The sequence below is a fragment of the Symsagittifera roscoffensis genome, chromosome 3, assembly GCF_963678635.1.
Source record: "Symsagittifera roscoffensis chromosome 3, txSymRosc1.1, whole genome shotgun sequence".
Classification (NCBI taxonomy): domain Eukaryota; kingdom Metazoa; phylum Xenacoelomorpha; order Acoela; family Convolutidae; genus Symsagittifera; species Symsagittifera roscoffensis.
Genome location: NC_087064.1, coordinates 14,692,261 through 14,709,827, shown reverse-complemented (window position 1 = coordinate 14,709,827; position 17,567 = coordinate 14,692,261).

The window sequence follows — 17,567 nt, the reverse complement described above, 5'->3', positions numbered from 1 at the left end:
TCATTTTTTTTGTTGTTTTTTTTTTTAATTGTTTTTCGTTTTTTTTTTGTTTTTGTTGAGGCATTTAGCATAGTAGTAAGGCGTTCACTTTGAGATAGTCAGATTATGTATTTGATCCCATGCCATGGCAACGATAGTGTGTGAGGACGAGCTCTCACTTAGCCTATAGCTTCAGGTCTACCACAGCCTGGCCAATATCGGCCGCATAAGTGGTACCACGTGAAAGTTCTAGGCGCAAAAAACGGACTTGAGTCACAAAAAAAAGACCTTCGCTTAACAAACTAATACAGTCTAGAATGTGGGGAGATTATACCAATGGACTATCCTCGACAGGACTGTTTGGGGCCTTCTGGGAAAGTTTGTTTGTTTTCGGATTTTTCTGGCATCCGCAAACTTATTGTAACATGCATTCAAAGCCATCCAAAGTTTATATAGAGGAATTAAGTGGTCGCCGCAAAAAAAATTGTGTGGGCCGTTTCATCTAGAAACTTCAAAAAACTTTTAATTTTTTTAAAAAAAGTAGTTCGCCTTTTGTGTTAGCAAGACTTGTTCTGCTTTTTAAAGCATCGCAAAATAGATGTACTCTAGAAACATGTCTAACTGTTGTTGCAATTTCGCTGATGCCGAATGTTAAAGTGGTTTGAGAACATACTATTATGATAATCCAACTCCATTAATCCTAATTGGGCCTGTTGCTTGAAACAACAGATACCTGCACTTGACTTGTCCCGGAAACCACTGTCCGAGCCTTTTCCCAGTTTTCTCTGGTCAGCTGCCAGATCCCGACGCATTTTCAATGTACTCGGTTTCTCCAAACTCTGACAGGAAGGCTAATCTTGTCAGCATGTAGTTGTCGCTGGAAATCAAGAGAAGTTTGTCCAACACAGAACAAAAGATATGATAATTCGGTTCAGGATTCGAAATACGAAACTGATTTGATAGGAATAAATACATACAAAATATACTGCAAGTCCCAAGGAAACCGATCTGTGATTAATCCAAAAATGAGTGAGAGTATTCATTATTCATAAACATTGAAAAAAAGAAAATGAATTGGGATTGATAAAAGCTTTGTTTTTAAGGCACCGTTAATAAATGGCTATAAAGCGAAAGTTCAGTGAACCTTGATTTGTGTTGGAAGGTTTCAGCAGGATTGACAAATAAAGTGGTTAGACAATGAGGCAAACATCGTCAAAAATTTGTTTGAATAAGTAAACATCGTGCGTAGAAAGAAATCGAATTGGATGGCATTAAAAATTAAATTTTTTGCATGGGGGGGGGGGGGTTGGAAAGTAAACAGAAATATTGCACTAATGAACTCACAAGAACATTTGAAATTTATCAACCGTTTTTTTTTCAGACTAACCAATTTGAAATTCTCAGACAAAAGACTCGAAAGGCTATATTTTTGTTTGCAGGCACAATTGGAAATTCTCGTCAAAAATGGCAATTTTACACATGTTCCCCCATTATAATTACAGGCACCCGCAAAATAATGGATTCTCATGTACAATTTCAATAAAATTCTAAAACACTTGGTTATAGTTCTAACAGAAAAAAAATCAATAAAATCTTCTATAAAAGATTGTATTTTTTAGATTATATTGGGTTATAGCCAATTTTATACAAAACTGAGTTTTTGAACCTCTTTCAGTGTTCTCAAAATTTGAACTTTGCATTTTTAAACAGTGACTTACCCATAACTGGTACAAGTTTGCTTTTTTTGTTCCGACTTGACTTCCGAAGAAAGTGAAGTAAATATATGCTAGGGGTAGTTGTTATTCAGACCAATTTTGACTTTTTGAGGGCTCGATCCCCTTACTTTTACTGCCGCTGCTATGCGCTCACAACACTCTTTTGCATGACTGTTTAAACTAAACCAATCTAGCTAAACTGCTCGTCTTCCGTTTTGATGCTGAAAGCTTAAAGCGAAATGTTTACGCTTGGAGAGCTATCCCGCACTAGAAAATTATTCCAAATTGAACTGAGGCAAGATAATTGATCTTTTTATTCATCCGACTTTCGTAACAAAAGTAACGAAATATTTGTGCTCGGGGAGGGCTTTTTTCTACAGACAAATTTCGACGTTTTAACTAGCAATTTTTGACGGAATTTTGAAATATCATTCAAAAAGTATTGTTATTTTGAGCTTAAATTTGAAAAAATATTTTACCAGTGATCATTTTTTCTAAAGTTTTGGAGGCTCAAAGATTGCCATTTTGGCCAGTTTGAGACAATTAACGAGCAATGTATTCCGCAGTAGTCCGCGCTATTAAGGCGTAAGCGGGGATTTAACCCATCTTAGAAACAGTTCCAAATTGGTCTCCAGACAAATTTCGATTTTTTAACTAGCCCTTTTGACAAATTTATTTTTCTATCTTTCAAAAGGTATTGTTGTTCTGAGTTAAAACATGAAAAGATATTTTACCAGTGATCATTTATGGTGAAGTTATAAGGGGGTATAAAGATTGCCATTTCCGCCAATTTGTGACTATTAACGCGCGATATATTTCGCGCAATTAACGCGTAAGCGGAGATTTAATCCGTCTTAGCATACGTTCCAAATTGGTTACAGGAAGTTTATTTGCTATAATCTACTTGTTTTAGTAGCAAAATCTATTAATATGGCGCTTGAGGGGATGATTTTTACAAAAAAAAATTCACTTTTGAATTTTTTCCTCATTTTATTTTATTACATTTAAATTTTTCATGATATTACTGCTCCATAGACCTTAAAAAGCAGTCGGAATTTTCAGGGCTGCGCCCTGGTACGAGCAGTTTTGTTTTGTAGTTTACATAACGTGTGGGGTGGATGATTTTTGCAAAAAAAATCTGAAAAAAATTTCAAACTTTTTTTTGGAAGTTTTATCATTTTTTTAAAGCGAACACTACTCCATAGATTTTAAAGAGCAGTGGCAACCTTCAAAGCTTCGCCCTGATGCGAGCAGTCTTGTTAAACCTTAATTATTGATTTTGTTAGCCTAAAACCAATAAGAAGCAGCCGGAACATTCAGGGCTTTGCTCTGATGCCCTGATACGAGCAGTCTGAACTCTGTCTATTCTCTTCACAGTTATTTTTGAAATTTTTTGTGGTTGTTGTTTTCATTTTACTGACTGAAGGTTAGTTCAAAAGTTGTAATATTATGAGTATGTTTAATTTTCGAGTAGGTCACGAGTAATGCAGCTACTAGTTTTGCAACTACTTTTGTATCAAACTTATGAAGGTTACCTTTCTTTTTTTTGTGCAAAATGGATAAATAATGAAACAAAGAGTATGTAATTTTCAAAAAAATTGGATTATTCTCAATTGCATGGTCCCCAAGTCTAATCTCAATCGATTTTATTTGAACAAAAAGGTTGAATACAATCGGTTATTACCATGGACATGACTGCGTGTAGTAATAATTTACGGTAATTTTGAGGTAGGTTATCCAAGCATGTAGGATAATAAAGCATGTAGGTTAATAAAGCCTCCCTAAATCCAACTGATAAGGGTTGGTTGAAGCTTACCGGGTCTGGAAGTAGTATCCTGGTTGATCGATACTTTTCTCCATCAGTTGTTCTAGTTTGTCAATAGCTGCTTTGGCCACCTCACATCCTGTTGCATTGTGTTGCATGGTCAGGTCCTGTTTGCCATTTACATTTCTTAACCAGCAGAGACAAATCTATAATGAAAATTATCATGGCTCAGAATTAAATTAGGTCTTATTACGTTTTTTTGAAGGTAGACAACAAGGAAAAATTTTCAATTTGATGTTTTCAAAGAAACAAATGGTAATTTAGATCAAGTCATTAATCATCAGGTCAATTGATTCTCATTGCTTCTCTATTCTCTAAAGTCAAAAAAAGTTTCGGCAATTCTTCCTTGTTAAACCACACCCTCCGGAACCCCCCACCAACCAAAACTTCGCAATTGCATTTATTTTTGAAACACAGTGTTAAATAAGTTTGGTTCACTGATATAAGTTTGTTAATCTGTCAAATTTGCAAGAAAAGAACACAAAAATGCGCAGGTTTAACCGTTTTTCTAAATTTTTTTAATTTACACAATTTTTTTGATGAAATCAAATATTTTAAGAAAATAAACTGTACTTACCGTCAAAACAATTTCCCAGTTGAAAAAAGGGACAATTTTTTCAGTCTTCACTTTTATGGGTTAACATTTAACATAGAAAATTGGCAACTTTAATCTAACTTGGTAATTTAAAATAATGGTAACATATATCTAAATTATAAGAAAAAAAGCATTGGAACCTGATCTAAACTACATTTTATGATTGGATAATTTAGATATTTTACCAATGTAAAGTATTTAATATTAACCAATCATGATCCATCTAACTAACAACCCACTTATTTGTAAGTGCTGAAGTTACTTGTAATTTCAGCACCAGAGAGATTTGAATTTAACTTAGAAATTAGTTGGACTCTCCCGAGCACTTCAGCAGCCGCAATAAACCAGTATACCCTAGATCTATTGAGCCTAGCAGAGACTAGTTAAACAACCTGAGACTAGATAGTATAAGAGTAAGATTAGGATCGGTATTAGACTAAGAAGTTGCACGAATCTATCCGGCCGAAAATAAGATAGCGTGACGAGCAGACGGTGTACCCTATCCGAAATTACTCTATGAGTTAACCACATCGGTCCTAACTCATCTGGTGCGACCATAAGTCTCGAACAAGACCTTAATAGCTTAGAATTAACCAAAATAGATTAGAAATTAGACAAAAACATTTAAAAAATGTTATACGACAATAATTTAATCGAAATGTCTCTACGACTCAATAGATCAGAGCCAATATTCCGAACCATAACAGAACTACCCGGAATTGGAAGAAGACCTCGAACCAGAGACGACATACGACAAAGTAGAAACTTGCCATATAGCTATATGATAGTTAGGCAAAAACCAGAACAAACTTTTATATTTAGAATACTACTGGCAATGAATTTAGATTTTCATTTGCAAACATAAAACCTTGAAGTTAAAACTTCAAAATCATTTCAGGCGCTAAACAAAATTATTAATATACAATAACGATTGATAAAAAGATCTAAGATCGTTTTCCTAAAACTCTGCAGTAATATACAAAATATGTTTGAAAAATATTTAGTGAAAAATAAAAAATAAAAATTAGTAGCATGACAATAAATGGCTAGTAATCATAAATCATCCTGTTGTTCCAGCTCCATCATCTAAAACATAACAGCAATCATAAACCCACTAACATCATCAAAACACTAAATCTTTCCTTTACACACATTTAAAAATTTATTAAAACTTAAATTCACTTAATTTTAAAACCAGATCATCAAGGCTTATCCTTGGATCTTAAATCATTTTCTACTTAATTAAATTTCAAATTTGATCATCAAGGCTTATCCTTGGATCAAACAGAACAACTTTGTTCTCCCCCACCCACTTAATTAGTGTCTAACGACCTCAAACGTCGATTCACTACCCAACCCTTTCTAAAGACCCAAGACTAATAGAAATTTTTAAACAAAACTAATCATTCAAATTAGGATAAACAGTGAAGAACTTCGGTTATTCATCCTTCACTTGACCCCCCCTCTTACCAGACCCAGGATAAATCTTAGACTTAGTAAGTTTAAAATAGTATCTAACGAACTACTCGCGTTCTAATTATACCTGAACCTTGTGGATCGATTTACTATTCTCCAACCCTTGAACACAATCACTACCCTTAAGTAAGATTAAGTAAGTTAACACCTTAGCTTATACTAGCCACGAGAAAGTAAAAAATCATTCTTCGGAATCGATATACTTTTCTCTCCAACCCTGAACAAATAGACCCAGGTTAAGCTAACCAAAAAATCGTAAGAACTAACAGTTTAAGAAAATAGAAACCATTTAACAACCTTTTGCATCCGTCATCCTAAACCTTATGTCATTTAAAAACCTAGGAAATAAACAAACAATCGTTTTACACAATTGTGAAATAGATAACAAAAAATACGACCTTGTAATCACACCTCATACACAAACAGTTGGATACATTCGAACAAAACGACAAACACTAAAAAGAAAAATAATAACGAAACAAAGACAAATAACACGAAAAAGATTTTCAAAAAATCGAAACGCATTTTCAGAATCAGAAACCAACAGTTTAGACGAACTTTACAAACTAAAAGAATCAATAGATAAAAATTACCCACTTCACGATCAATTATATTTTTCTGACTCAGAAACAACTTCAAATTCATCAAAAAGAGGAAAAAGAAGAATAAAAAAGCAGTATAAACACAAACCAGTACATTTATACAATTGGAATCAACCAATTCGACACATTAATAATTACATATTAACAGTCATCGAACGAAAAAATGAGCTCAACGCACACCCCAGGTGACGAAACTCCAGATGATGATGAAATCTTTCCTTTTATAGTAGATGCAGATACTGATAGAGGACAACACATATTTTGTCAAAATTTACTCGTAAATTTGTTTGAACCCGGAATCAGTCCATGTAAAACAGAGTTCCCCGATGTAAAAATCAAAAGACAAATCATAGATCACTACTTAAAAGATATATGCAACATAACGCAACAGTATGGAATCTACTCCATAGAATTCACCTCACCAAACCATAATAATAGAAAATATACAATTCAAACAGACGATCTTGATTTAGAATTTTCAAAAGTTTTTTCAGAATATATAAAAAGCATCCAATATCATAACTCACAAAGAGCAAACTCCATATTCACCAATGAAGTTTTCGCAATAATATATAGTTATATTTCGATATTAGAAAACGAAATCCCAATAACAAATGTCTCACCGACAGAAACATCTAAACATTTGAAAGTACGACATGAAATAACACTACTCTCTAGTTATTTAAACATCATTAAAGAAAATTTCACGAAAGACGACGTTTCACAACATACAAAACACGATCTACAAAAAATTTTGGCATGGTTCATAATAGATTATTTCACACACAATATTGATTTAATTGCACAAGCAAGAAAAAATTTTAGACCCCAAAACTCGAACGATGATACCGCTATCACAGAACAATCAGATTATGTTTGGGACCCCGAATGGTCTCATCCCGCATTTATAAGCTTCCCACAAACAATCTCAAGTCAAGCAATAAGTACAATATCTTACATAAGAGATTATGTAAAAGTAATACCATTAACCATTGATGCGACACCATTAAACTATAATACATTTTTACCCGATACACAAAATAATAGTTTAAACTCTACAGTTATACACAATGAAAACCTCAATGGAACTAGGAATCTTACTCAACAAGATATCCAGACACCATCACACTTCATAAATGAAGAAATTGTACACACAACAGCTACACAACAAAGTATTTCACCAATACGCCCAAATTTAACAACACCAAGAAATACAAATCCTTCACAAACACAGGTAACCTTACAATCAACCGTTAAACCTTCGGTTGCCCCTAAATATTCACATATGGATTACCAAACATACAGACCCATGACAATACCATCAAAAACACACAAAACATTCACTAGAAACAACTTTGCAGACCATAATTATAATTATACACATCCATCAAAAACATATAACCAACCACAAAGAAATTTTAACCAATATACAAGATCTCGAAATTGGGATAACCCAATGACCCAACCTAATTCAATAAATTTCCAAACAAATCCTCCACAGGATCACAGTGAAAATTACCCATTTTTTCAACAAAATAAAAATAAAAAACAGACATCTTACCAAATGGATTATTTATCCTCAGATGATGATTTCTTACAACCAGATATATTTGAACCAAATACTCAAGAATATCGTAGACAAGGAATACAGAGAACACGTACAAATCATAGAAATTTTTCTCCACAACCAATAGATGCACAACATCAACAACCAATTCAACAACAAAATCTAATTAATACACAATCTTTTCAACCAATTCAACAACAAAATCCAATGACTGCACACTCGTATCAAGCATCACAAATGCAAAATGAAATACCACTCCCATATTATCTCCAACAACATGAAATAACAAGAAACCAACTTTCAAATTTTTCTCAAATGCCAAATGCAGCAGAATCATTACAAATGACAATGAATCCATACCTTATGGGTGGATCATCAATAACATCAAACAAACCTTTAATGGTTTTCACAGGAACAGACCCTGAATACTCTGTAGAAGATTATTTAAATGCAGTAACAGCAAACCTGATTTTAAATATTGGACCTGAACCAATTAATACGCCACTACATCAAAACTGGATACATCGACGCACAGCGTTAATACAAACAACCTTAGATGGCGCAGCCCAAAAATGGTTTTCAGTACTACCTCTAGAAATAAAATCAAACTGGAAAAGGTTTACACAGGAATTTTCAAAAATGTTTGACTCCGAAAGAAACAAACAACAACAAAGAGTTTTATGTAATGAAATTCGCAGATTACCAAACGAAACCATCAAGCAAATAGCAGTACGAATCGAAACACTAGTTCGAAAAGCATATTCATTAAATACACACGACTATAAAAACACAAAGATGACAGAAATCTTAATGATGACCTTAACACCACAATTAAGGAAAATAGCAATAAAAAAGAGAGCATCCCATCCTTCTTCAATTCGAGAACCCGATTTAGATTTTCGAAAACTAGTAGACAAATTAGAACAAGCAGAAATCACGATGAAACTAGAAGAAACGGAAAATCTGAAATTACAATACGTTAACAGAATTGAAACGACTCCCACTAATATTAATAATATACAGGAATCAGAGACAGACCTCGTTGAAAAAATCACTGAAATACTCAATATTTACGAAAAGAACCCGAACTTTAAAGGCAAACCATCTTTCAAAAAATGGTGTAATTATTGCCGACGATACGGACATAGTATTTCCGAATGTAGACAAAAACAGCAAGACAATCAAAATAAACCTCAAAAATATAAAGAACCAAATAAATCATTCTATCAATACATGAAAAAAGATCAAAATCTACCGAACAAAACAGTCTACAGCAACAACAGTTCAGGAAAACCACTCCCGAACAATACAAATTATACAAGAAATCAATCACCATATAACTCAAGTTATAGAGGAAGATCACCAGAACGAAGAAACACGAATAATTCATCACAAAATCACTACAATAGACCAAATAGTCGAAATAACTACTCCAGATCAAATTCAAATACACAACGATTTGTTTCTAGATCTAATTCCCAATCAAGAAATAACTACTATCCAAACAACCAATCACGAAATTCATCATACAATAGGAATAGAAACTACTCCTATAATCGAAATAGAAGTTATTCAAACAACCGAAACCAGAATTACCCGAACAATCAATCAAGGAATAACTCATATAATAGATCGAACTATAACAGACCAAACAATAATTACCAAAACAGATCGCGAAATAATTCACAAAATCGACACTCAAGTTATAATAATCGTTATAGAAATTATTCCCAATCACCACACCGGAATAATAATAACTATAATAATTCTAATAATCGCCACAGAAGTAGTACACCTAAACATCAAAGACAAATCAATCAAGTACAATCTAATCCAGAAACAACATCAGACCCTCCAGGTATTGATGACACAGTAACTGATACGTTACAACTCAATCAAATAAACTGTACATCATCAGATTCAGAAAGTGATACTGAAAACACTCTTTCTATCAATATGATAAAAGTCGAAAATGACTATGAATCTGTCATATATGAACAACCCTTTCCATCACACATATATGAAAATCAATCAGAATTTCTTCAAAATTATTACACTACACCCATAAATTCCACACCAACGACGCAAGAAACAAACGAGATTAACACTACAGATCAAACCAATAAAAATACCAAAACAAAATGCTTGAATACAAACCACATTTATCAAAATATACAAAAAGAACAACCCAAAGAAAAAATTTGGACAATACCATTTCTCTTAGAAAGCCCAAGAAATAAAGAATTTCAACCACCAGACCTTGAAATAGATTTTTTAATTGATTCAGGAGCAGAATCAAACATAATAAACATCCCCACATGGAATGAAATAAAAACTTTACACCCAAAGCTAACACCTCTTGAAACCTCCAGCAAACTAGCAACAGCACAAGGATCAACATTGATAAACTACGGAAAAATCCAATTATTTCTCCTCCCCACCAGAACAATGGAACAAAGCAAAATTTTAAATAAGCCATTTAAGCAAATATTCCATATCACTGATATTAAATATAATATCATTGGAATACCATTTATTTCGAAGTATATACCAACAATTAACATCCTGAATAGTAAAATATTAATCAAAGATAAATATACAAAAACAAAAGAAACATCCTTAACATTTTTTCAAAGATTAAATAAACAACCACCATTCTTTTCAAAATTCTACCCGATATTTAACCAACAAAGAAAACACCTAAAACCACTATCAGGAAATATCTATAATTTTTCAATCAAACAAGTTCACCAATATGATAAGGAACAAAACAAACAAAAATTTTATATGTCAGAATTTGAATTCAAACCTATTCACAAATTTTTCAAAATCACAATCTCATCCATAAAATATTTGAAAAATTCGAATTCAGATATCATTTCCTTACATGTTTATAACAACACACCTTACCAGGTAACATTACCATTAGGAATTTTAGGATATTGTGAAACCAACGCTACAATATCACCAATACACGAAAAAGCCTATCGCGTAAATAATATACTCCAATTACTAGATATTTGCCAATCTACAATTCTTAATGAAGAATTATCTATAAATAATATAATAAGTAACGAAAACAGAAATACGGATTATTTCACAAAAACTCCATATTTCAAACCTACATTCAACATAAGTAACTACACAGAGGACCAACAAAAATTTTTAACAATGTTCAATTTCCAACATTCACAAATAACACAAGACGAATTCGAAAAGTTAGCCAAACAGCTAATTAAATATTCATCAGTCTATGCAACATCAAAATTCGATGTTGGAAAAATCAGTTCATCACTACATCTCCCGTTAAAACCAGACGCAGTTTTCAAAAAACAGAGAGCAAGTAAAGTACCAATTCACTTACATGATAAAGTGAACAGATTACTTGATATTTTAGAACAATACAACATTATATCACCAGTAAACAAAGAAGAACAACCAAAAGGCAACACATTTATCAACCCCGTTATCATTCTAGCTAAAGGAGAATCATTAAAAATCGTTCTCGATGCTAGATACCTCAATTCACTTATAGATGAATCAAAATGTAATTGGCCCATTGAACCAATACAAGTTATTTTAACAAAAATAAACGGCAAATACTTTACAACCGCCGATATGAATAGTGCATACAATCAAATGCCACTAGATGAACAATCACGACGTTTAACACAATTTGTTATCGGAAACCAACAATATGAATTCAACCGTTTATTCTATGGAATATCCATAGGACCAGCAGCATTTTCAGCTTTTATGAGCAAAATTTTTAGACCACTGATACTCAAGAAAAACGCAATCACCTATTTAGACGATGTTTTTATGCAATCACAAACAAAAGACGAGATGTTCAATGTTTTAGAAAAATATCACCAAATACTTCAGAACGAAAATCTGAAGGCCGCCCCCGATAAATCACACTTCTTTTTGACAAGAGTTAAATTCTTAGGACATAATATAGAAAGAAAAACAATCACTCCATTGAAATCACGCATTGACGCTATTCAAAAACTTCAACCACCAACAAATAAAAAGAAAATCCAAGAATTTCTTGGAATGTTAAACTTTTTAAGTAAATATGTTTATAAAATGCAATTATATCTACGACCATTTTATAACATCCTTAGACAACAAAATAATTTTGAATGGAACACAGAACATCAAACACGATTTGAAGAAATAAAGAAACTTTTAACTGAACAAATTTCAAACACAATTCCAGATTCAAATCAACCATTTTATGCAATGTGCGATGCTTCGAACTTTGGCATCGGTGCAGCACTATTACAATCACATAATGGTACAAATAAAATGAACCTCATATCAGCAAATTCTCGATTATTCACTCAAGCAGAGCTACGACTCTCAACTCTAATGAGAGAATGTACAGCCATAATATATACACTGACAGAATATGAATTTCTGATACTTGGATCAAAACATCCAACAGTTCTATTCACAGACCATAAACCAATCATCTTTCTCTTTACACAAAAATCTAACCCAAACCACCGAGTTTACAGATTTCAACTAATTCTAATGAAATTTCCAAACTTACATATAGTTTGGACTGCAGGAAAAAATCTTGCATTACCAGACACTTTAAGTCGAAATACACCACCTGAATTACTTACACGAAAAACAACAGTTGAAATACCCAAAAACATAAAATTCTACCTTGCAGAAAACGAAACATCACCCCGATTGGAATGCAAATATGCAGTAAAAACTGATATTGAACAATCACAAATAAATAATTTACAACATTTCCCACTTTATTTAGATTGTCAAAATAATCATTATGAAGTTGATTTACTTGGAACATCAACTTTCAAACCAATCCCATATTCTCAATGGATAAAAAATAACACCCAACAAAAACGAACAAAACAACACCCGCCTAAGAAAGACCATTTTCCACTAATTGAAAAAGAAGATTTAACTGATAAAATAAATTTATCAGGACCACAAACAAATGATTCAAAATACACAATAAATCAAGTTTTTGACCTTCACGACCCACTTGATACAATACCCTTATCTAAATTCGAAATTGAAAACATTTTTCTCCCTCCAACAGAAATAATTACAATTTCAACACTGAAACAATATCAAAATCTTGACCCGATAATTAGACAACTGAAATCATGGCACAAATATAAAACTAAACCTGTCAAGGCAGATTCAACCATTCTAGGAAACAAAACACTCCTCCGATACTTTCGCAAATTTAACAACACAAAGAAAAAATAGAAAAATGACCGAACAAATAATACCCCAAGAAATCGACAAATCAGAAAATAGAAAAACAACAAGACTCCGAAATCAACCACGTAAAAACTATAAAATATTCATCCCCCAATCTAAAATTTTAAAGAAAGTGGAATTTCAAAAGTAATTTTAACATTATACTTCACAATCTTGAAACCTCCGAAACATTTTTCATTTACATTTTTCAAAATAACATGCTGACAAGTAAGCAATAATTCTAGTTCAAAATAGACCAATAGGATTCATCCAATCCGTCACTTTCTCTAACTCAAACTAAGACCAATTAGACGAATCATATAGAACTCCAGGCACATCTATAACTATAACTTTACGACCTCCAGGTCAAAAATAAGCAAACCACTCCAACTTGACAACTAAAATAAATATCACCATAATACCATACCCCTCCCTTATCTAATAACCCAAAGATCAACAATATTTCCCCAACTCAGACCACGAATACCCCCAAAACAAATTTGTTAACTTAGCCTAAAGTAACAAAATGAACATTTTAATTAGCCTAAAGTATAAAAATCTCACCATACCCCGGATCATTTGACAAACAAAAATAAAGAAAAAGACGACCTCCCAGTCACCATGAAAATTGCCCCCAACAATTTTTTACAAAACTCAACCCACTTGTCAAAAAACTAATAAATAATCCGACCACACTAGAAAATCGCCTCAAACAGCAAAAAATATTCGACCAATAGATCATTTCTTAAATGCTCTTCTCTCAATCAGTTACTCAAATACTCATAAATCTTAAACATTTTTTTACAATACTTGAAACCTTTATAATATTTCTTTTTGATATACTTGAATCTTTTCTAATAATCCTAATCATTTTTTGTAACATTTTTTTAATTTTCTACACTATACTCGAACTATTCCTCCAACTTTCCAAAACCCTTGATTATATCCACAGGTACGATTTATACAATTTGTCTAAATGATACGAACAATTTTCAGTAGAACCGATATTTTTTTATTGTTTGTAATTTTCATAGCATTCTTATCATCCCTCATTTTGACAATATGTAAATGTATAAAGAAAGCAATCCTCACATTTGCCCTAGCAACAATCCTTCTAATTCTTTTTTTGGAAGAATACTATAATAAACATAAACCTTCCCACTAAAGTAATAATTCAAAAAACTATCAAAAATTGCTACCCAACAGTCACAAAGTCAGTCTTCACCGACATCATCCCAAGATAACCAAACACCACCTTCAATTACTCAAAATCCTCAAACATTTACACGAATTTCTTTTCAAGACAATCCATACACTTTTGAAGAACGACATGCTCGTTTATCAGAACCACTAGAACCAGTTCAACGACAAGCACCTTTAAGCGAACCAACATATAACCTATACCCAACACTACCACAAGAACTAAGTAGAATAAAAAATTCTAGTCAAAACCAAAATACAGTCGAAATAAATAGATAAATTATACATCCTCGACGAAACAGAAATTTTCAAACTCCCCGAGTTCATTTTGATATACCTCAATCCCCATCACAAAACACTCCAGAAAACCCCATTGGTATATTACCAGAAACCCCTACGCTTCTTTCACAACGTAGCACCTCAAGCCTACCATCAGATTACCTAGGTTCAACACCAACATCTGAGCAAATACGTGAAAATCCTTTCAACCCCACAAACCAAACATCACGATTTCCATATTGGACTACACATTCATTTACACAAGGTGAACCAAATTTAGTCAATGACCCCATAGATATTTCTACGGATACAACAACATCCTCATCACTACCAGAAACATTATCACTACCATCAACACCATCAATAAGCCAGTTTTCACCACCACCCTTTAACTTAAATTTTCCAAATAATCTCGACGCCAGATATCGAGAACAATCATCAATAAATATTCCTTTAAGACTAGATTGGAATACATTTACAGCACCTCCACCATTATTTGGACAACATCACGAAAGTAACCGCCTACATAACTGGGCACTTAATAGATTACAATATCGCCAAGATATTCACAACGATATCCGTGATCACAATATTCAAATACTCCAACAAAACAGTTTACAATTAAAGTTTGAAATCACAGTTAAGTTAAATAATATTACCCAACATCCCTACCCATTAAATCCACCTAACATAACAGCTCAATCACTACCACCACCGTTTATAACTACTGAAGTAATATACAAATACGACAGATATACCAAAAACACAATTGGCTACATTACATTTTATAATCCATACTCAGGATTATCATACACATGTATATTCTAAAATTATTAATTTTTCTCCAACTCTTTTTTCTAGTAATCTCAAATCAAAACATAAACCCTTCCCCTCGTACAGGACCACAAGATTTACTTGTAACACATTACGATTGTGAAGAAAATGAACAAAAAACACTACATAAATATGCAATAAATCAAGTATCACAATGTGAAACAGAACCACAAGCTATAGAAACCACAGATGTAATAGCAACACTCTATTCAAAAGCCCCAGCAACAACAGTTACAGGTTATAAATTCACAGCAACATTTTCCGAAAAGAAAGTACATTGTTCACAAGTCTCGAACGGAAACAAAAACCGACTTGACCATGAATCATTCTATCAAAGTAATATAGAACGTCTTTTACATCTCAATCCCGACGATTGTAAAAATGAATTGCTTAGACTAAACATCACACGAAATAAAAACTCCCAAAGAAAGTTAGTTAATTTTCAAGTTTTTCCAGACTCTGTACATCAATCACAACTTGAAAGACACCAAGGACATATAAAACTAGACGAAAAATACCCGTATAACGGCGCACACGGACGATTAACCTATGACCTACACGATAAACATTGGATACCACACATTGGTATAAATAACCCATCAAACTGCAAAGCAGACACAAAAAATAAAGGATACCAAGAAATAATGTTTTTCGATTGGAAAATACAACTCGAAAAAATACAACTAACACGAGATTTATCAGATAATACAATGATCTATCAAGGAATCCGATTACCTTGTAAAAATGATCAAGGTTATTGCGACCCTACAACGAGAACACAAGCAACAATTGTTTGGTTCCCCGAAGATACATGTACAACATTTCAAGTAGCAAAAATACACGCTCGTATGATAAAATTTCACGAAAAATATTTTATACAATCAATTCCATATGAACAAGTCCATCCATCACGAAAACTAAGTTCTAATTTTAGAAACATAGACAATATAGAAAATAAATTGACACGTTTTCAAATATACCAAGAAACAGAACTTGCATGTAAATACAGGAATCCACTCCATAGAACACAATACTCTGAAATATTAGTCGAATACGAAAAAGGATTCGACATGACCACTGGAAAAGTAAAAATTGACCCATATGCCACAGGTCATCCTCTAAACGAAGGAACATCCTATATACCAGTTAATTTTGAAAAAAGCAACGGACAACCTGGTGGACATCTAAAACCCCATGACACCAGAAGCACACGCTTACAAGAATTATCACTAATGAATACTACATATTTCGGTAATATCCACTATGATATTCATTTAGATATGAAACTAGATTATACAATTAGCCGAATTTTTCAAGAAATGTCACTCTCCGAATTAGAAACACTACACCACCTATGCGAATTAGAACGAACACAAATATTACAATCACTTGCACTAGCAGTATTAAAAATACCCTATGCAGGATACTTATTATCTGGAAATAGATCAAATTTTTTAGACTATGAAGGAAACATCTTATGGTTTTATACTTGTACTAAAAAAGTATCACCACTATACGTTTTTGAAGATAAACGATGTTATAAAAGAATCCCTATCTTTTATAAGAATAAAGTACATTTCGTGGATACACTTTCACGAAGAACCTATTTCTGGGATACCGCAGTCCCATGTGGATCAGAAAACAGCCACAATGTAGTACAACTAAACCCTGATGAAAATAAATATTATCTTCTCACTCCATATCCCACATTAATGCAATCACTCAAAAAATTTTCACCAGAAAGCATTCGCGCTATTGCTCGAAACCCAAATATAGACTTACAATCAATAGGAATCTATTCAAAATCAGATATTCAACATCACATTAGAACACAACAATTCCAAGAATTATTAACACAAATGGACACTATACAAAGACAATCAATAGACCAAAATTTACGCAAACTTGCAGAAACCGCAGGATTTGCCGATATCTACACGCAAGACTATAGCGGATATTTTAAAGACATTAAAGATTATATATATCTAAACGGTGAAAAATACCGTCCCCAAGATATATCACCAATTAACATTTTTAGCTTTGTTACACTCAAAAATGAGATCCTCGATTTTCTAGGATGGCCCTACTACATCTTAGAAAAATTGACTATTTTATACGCAATGTTTAACTTTATTGGATTTCTTTTCTCACTTTTAAAAGGAATCTACAACACATGTGCTATACACACACAAGTAAACAGACAAGCAAGCGTAGCACGCATACTCTTTGCAGGATTTTTTGGAATCTT